This window comes from Neolamprologus brichardi, chromosome 4, assembly GCF_056152115.1.
Source record: "Neolamprologus brichardi isolate AB-2024 chromosome 4, ASM5615211v1, whole genome shotgun sequence".
Taxonomy (NCBI): Eukaryota; Metazoa; Chordata; class Actinopteri; order Cichliformes; family Cichlidae; genus Neolamprologus; species Neolamprologus brichardi.
This window is the reverse complement of record NC_142107.1, coordinates 373,478-378,994: the sequence shown is the minus strand read 5'-3', so window position 1 is coordinate 378,994 and position 5,517 is coordinate 373,478. Positions and strand designations below refer to the sequence as shown.

The window sequence follows — 5,517 nt, the reverse complement described above, 5'->3', positions numbered from 1 at the left end:
ACTGAGGCCTGTTACATTTATACAGTGTTAGAGCAACGGCTGCAGCCTACAGCCTTTAAACTAGCGATTAAAATGCTGACAGTAAACTCGTCAGTCCAGATGTTACCACATTACTTTGTGATACTTGTGAGTTAAAACAACTGAGACAGGCTGATTAAAATAACAGCTTTCAGTTCTCTCATTCAGCATATAAAGACTGGAGATCACACTACTGATTTCAGCTCATTTAATATGTGAGTGCACAGATTCATTCTCACCTGGACATAAACGATGATCAAAGGTTGTATATATGATGAAGTCATCAAACCCCAGCCTGTAACACAGTGCGCTGAATCTTAGCTTTGAATGTCCAGTATATTCTAATCAGTGCAATCTAAGCATTCACTGAACCTACAGTATCTACACCTGTGTGGTAAATGTGTGGTAAAGATACAGATAATGAAATTTAATTATTAATACAATATACGTCATGAGAAACGAAAGCTGAAATTGATTCAGTTTAGTACTTTTCTCTGTATGCTCTGTGATCATAAAGGCCTTAAATTCTGTGATATATACTGTAAATGATTTTCACAGAGGTCTTAAAGTACTTAAATCACTGCTGATAGTCTGGTTGTTTATATTTTCACATTTTTGTGTCTGTAGGGCTGTTTGATGACGATTTGGACTCCTCTGGGAGATGAGGACACACCCACACCTGTTCCATACTGCAGCCAATGATGGTGTTACGGCTCTGAGTCAGCTTTGGGCCATCAGACGCACACACTGGAAAACCAGCACCTGGACTTCATGCAGGAGAGACGGCCTCAGTGATGATGGACTCTGCATCGTCTATTTTACCTCCTAATCTCTTTCTCTTTAACACACAATTAAAATCTTAGTGAGGAAGTCTCTAACTTGTACACATTTGTACTTTTACTTGTTTTATTAGTTATTTTTAAGAAGAGTAAAGTTATTCACAAAGTTTTTATTCTTCTGTATTTATTCTTTTGTATCATGTACCACAGTCATACTGAACTATACAGACCTGGTGAATTGGAGAAAAAAAAAATCATATATGAATGAATCATTCAGCTTCAGCAGTATTTCTAATCATCTTATGAATTCCAGTCTAATGTCAATTCACTGTTTGAGTTCAGTCTTGGTCTTAAACTCCAGAGAATATCACCTGGTTCAATTTTTTCATCTGATTATTGGGAAAACAGATTTCTTCTGAGAGATGCTGCTAGAGCTGAAATAGAGCCCAAAGAAACAACAAAGTTTAGTCCCTCTGGATTTTCCATGGAAAATTGTTTTATCACTCACTCAGGTGACTTCTCCAGTGTCACGGATAAGTGATGAAAATATCTCCCACTGGAAACCATTGTGTTCAGTTAAAGTCAATCGACTTTTTCAAGGAGAGTTGTTAGATGCTGTGCTCATGAGGACAATGGGTTTTAAACTTGCAGCACAACACAAAGCTGAAATACTGGATCAACGATCAAAACACATTGAGCAGAATTAAGTCAAAATGTAATATCCTGATATGACACATCACACATGATCCAGCATTGTTCTAAGATTGCAAACTTTCTTATTGGAAGTTTCCACAGCTGCCAGAAAGGGACAGATTTCTGGCTGGTCTTAATGAGTGGTCGTTGCTCTCTTGTTTTCTCTGGAATTGCTGCACAGAGGATGTAACACCCATGATAAGTGCTGAGGTGTATGTCCTTGTCAGAAATGAGCAATGCTCAGCTTCCAGGTAAGGAGAAGTGGAACCAGAAGATATTCAAATGCATCTCTCCACAGCTGCTGATGAATTCTACAAAAAACAAAGTTTGTTAAAAACATTTGCAGGTGAATCACCACTGATTTATCAATGACATCCATTTACTCAAAAATTACTGACAAGTGGACAACTAGAATATATAGTTTATAATTTCAACATTGTACTGTAAAAAATGGAACTTTATATGACAAATGTGGTGTGGTGCTTGTGGAATTTTTAACAAGGACCCTACAAAACTTTACAGTACTCATGCTGCCACACTTCTGATGGCTAGGTGTGCAGTTCCTGCTTTAAATGCATTCACTTTTAAGATTAAGAAATCTAAGTGATAATAGGCCAGAAATGTTTGAACTTGCTTATGAACCTAAATCACTGAGGCCGTCTCTCCTGCATGAAGTCCAGGTGCTGGTTTTCCAGTGTGTGCGTCTGATGGCCCAAAGCTGACTCAGAGCTGTAACACCATCAATGGCTGCAGTATGGAACAGGTGTGGGTGTGTCCTCATCTCCCAGAGGAGTCCAAATCGTCATCAAACAGCCCTACAGACACAAAAATGTGAAAATATAAACAACCAGACTATCAGCAGTGATACTTTAAGACCTCTGTGAAAATCATTTACAGTATATATCACAGAATTTAAGGCCTTTATGATCACAGAGCATACAGAGAAAAGTACTAAACTGAATCAATTTCAGCTTTCGTTTCTCATGACGTATATTGTATTAATAATTAAATTTCATTATCTGTATCTTTACCACACATTTACCACACAGGTGTAGATACTGTAGGTTCAGTGAATGCTTAGATTGCACTGATTAGAATATACTGGACATTCAAAGCTAAGATTCAGCGCACTGTGTTACAGGCTGGGGTTTGATGACTTCATCATATATACAACCTTTGATCATCGTTTATGTCCAGTTGAGAATGAATCTGTGCACTCACATATTAAATGAGCTGAAATCAGTAGTGTGATCTCCAGTCTTTATATGCTGAATGAGAGAACTGAAAGCTGTTATTTTAATCAGCCTGTCTCAGTTGTTTTAACTCACAAGTATCACAAAGTAATGTGGTAACATCTGGACTGACGAGTTTACTGTCAGCATTTTAATCGCTAGTTTAAAGGCTGTAGGCTGCAGCCGTTGCTCTAACACTGTATAAATGTAACAGGCCTCAGTGCTGGTTCTAATAGTTTGAGCTGCTTCCAGCTTTATTTGTGAAGAGCACAGCAGCTTACAAAACACGTAGCTAGCTTGTACTGCTGCGACGTAAAACTTTCATAAGCTAAGATGACCTTAAAATAACGGGGCTACGTGCAGTGATGCTAGCGTTAGCCACGTTAGCACGTTACCTTCACAGGTGGTCAGACTTTGTAAACAGGCACTCAGCCAGAGGTTGAGCTCTCCCTTTCGCTGCAGGGTCCCTTCATTCTTCACATATCCTTGTCGAGCCGAGTGTAAATCCCGAGGTCGAACGGCCTTTGTACAAGCACACAGGCTTCTTAGCAGGGCGAAGCTATGAGCTAGAAACATCCAGGCTGGCAGACAGCCTGTGTCTGACCAACCAATCAGAGAGCTCCTTACATCCCACGGTGTGGCTCATTTGAATAGCAGCAGGATTTTTAAAATGAAGTTGTTAATCCAACTGCTAATCCAAATGCTAATCCACATGTTAATCCCTGAGCGAACAGGAAAGGGAAATGGATTTTGAAATGCAGTTTATTAAAGTGCAATTCAAAAAAGGTTTTTGAAATGAACTTTATTAAAGTGCAATTCGAAAAAGGTTTTTGAAATGAAGTTTATTAAAGTGCAATTCGAAAAAGGTTTTTGAAATGCAGTTTATTAAAGTGCAATTCGAAAAAGATTTTTGAAATGAAGTTTATTAAAGTGCAATTCGAAAAAGGTTTTTGAAATGAAGTTTATTAAAGTGCAATTCAAAAAAGGTTTTTGAAATGAACTTTATTAAAGTGCAATTCAAAAAAGGTTTTTGAAATGAAGTTTATTAAAGTGCAATTCGAAAAAGATTTTTGAAATGAAGTTTATTAAAGTGCAATTCGAAAAAGGTTTTTGAAATGCAGTTTATTAAAGTGCAATTCGAAAAAGATTTTTGAAATGAAGTTTATTAAAGTGCAATTCAAAAAAGGTTTTTGAAATGAAGTTTATTAAAGTGCAATTCGAAAAAGATTTTTGAAATGAAGTTTATTAAAGTGCAATTCGAAAATGTTTTTTGAAATGAAGACTTAAAAAGCATTTTAAAAATCAGTTTATTAAATTGGAATTCAAAAATGAATTTACAAATGCAGATTTTATTCTACAATTCATTAATTAAGCACAGGATTTTTTATTTCGATGCGCGTGGCTCTTGTGGTCCTCCATATCTAAGGGATACACCACCTATCTTGATATCTACTTCAGGGCACTGACCTACAGCATGTTCTAGAAAATGTTCTTTGGTTAGGGCTTCCTTTGAGCCTTCTGACTTGCCTCGCATTGCCCAGCTCATAGCAAAGGAGGGTTCCCGTTTCCCGTTAGCAGTGAACTGGGCATGGTTGCAGACTGGCTCATAGGTTGTCAGGGTGCATTACAGTGTCTGGCCATATGTCCCACCCCTTCACATCGGAGACAAATGGGCTGACCCTCTCTAGTGTACTTAGGCTTGGGCTTAGCTTTAGCACCTCTACTGTCTTCAGAACTGGCAGTCTATGTTGTGAGCTCCCTCACTGCATTAGTTAACTCCCCTATTGCCTTACCCTGTTGTGTGATTATTTTAACCACCTCTTGCAGAGCCATGTCTGTCTGTACATAACTGGTGGAGGTTGTCTTTTCACAGCTTTCATCCGGCCTGTCACTCACTATATTTCTGTCTTGCTTAGGGATGGGTATTGATAAGATTTTCTCGATTCCGATTCCATTTTCGATTCTGTTTAACGATTCGATTCTTTATCGATTCTCTTATCGATTTTTTTTTTTTAAAAAAAAGGAGAACACTAAGGTCAATTAGCTTAGATCTTTGTTTTATATCTTCTCTTTGAACAAGATAGAAATTTAGGAGTAACATGGCCTTACAAACCCAACAGTGAGATCTTAACAGTTTCAGCCTACGACTCTTCAATGGGGTGTCACAGGGACCCCAGGAAAAAAAATTGTGAATGTAAAATAATAAAATAAATATTCTTTTGTAGCAATTACACAAGAATATCCAATAATGTCCCTGCCTACAATTAAACACATTCACTTACCGAAAATCGGGGCATCTGCTGTGGCAAATGGGTGCAAGCCTTTTACCACAAACTTAGTCCCTGCTCGGTGACATTCGTCTATCCTGGCCTGAAAGGAGACGCTACCGGTAGACTGCAGCAAGAACTGCCAGCATCTGAGCCAGACTCTGTCTCTCATCATGGTCACCTAAATGCACAGTAATGGCAGGTTTTGTAATAAGGCAGATCGCGCTAACATAATATGCACTGTTAGTTGATTATTTACCTGCCGTATTAACGGGAGAGGACGTGCAAACGTTACCGCTGCTGCTGGGTTGAGATTCACGAGTCCGGAGCGGAATTAAAAACACGACATTCATTTAAGGTCATCGTGTGTTTTGTGAGCAAATGCTTTTGCATATTCGTAGTGTTTCCTCCCTTAAATGAAATATCTACTTTGCAAGTATTGCAAGTTGCACTGTTGTCATCCGTTCTCGTAAAGTATAACCAAACTTTTTAGCGTTTGAGCCGCCATGTTTCCTGCCAGGTAAATGA

The 5,517-nt window shown here is 38.4% G+C and overlaps 1 long non-coding RNA gene across 1 annotated transcript; it reads right to left on the bottom strand.

The window, feature by feature from the left end:
- Positions 1 to 1,196: 1,196 nt before the first annotated feature.
- LOC148102877 (uncharacterized) lies at positions 1,197 to 3,309 on the bottom strand. The gene is made up of 3 exons (XR_015718970.1): positions 3,118 to 3,309; positions 2,133 to 2,305; positions 1,197 to 1,801 (listed from the first exon to the last, which is right to left on the bottom strand). It is a non-coding gene; the product is annotated as an uncharacterized LOC148102877 (long non-coding RNA).
- Between the last annotated feature and the right edge of the window lie 2,208 nt (positions 3,310 to 5,517).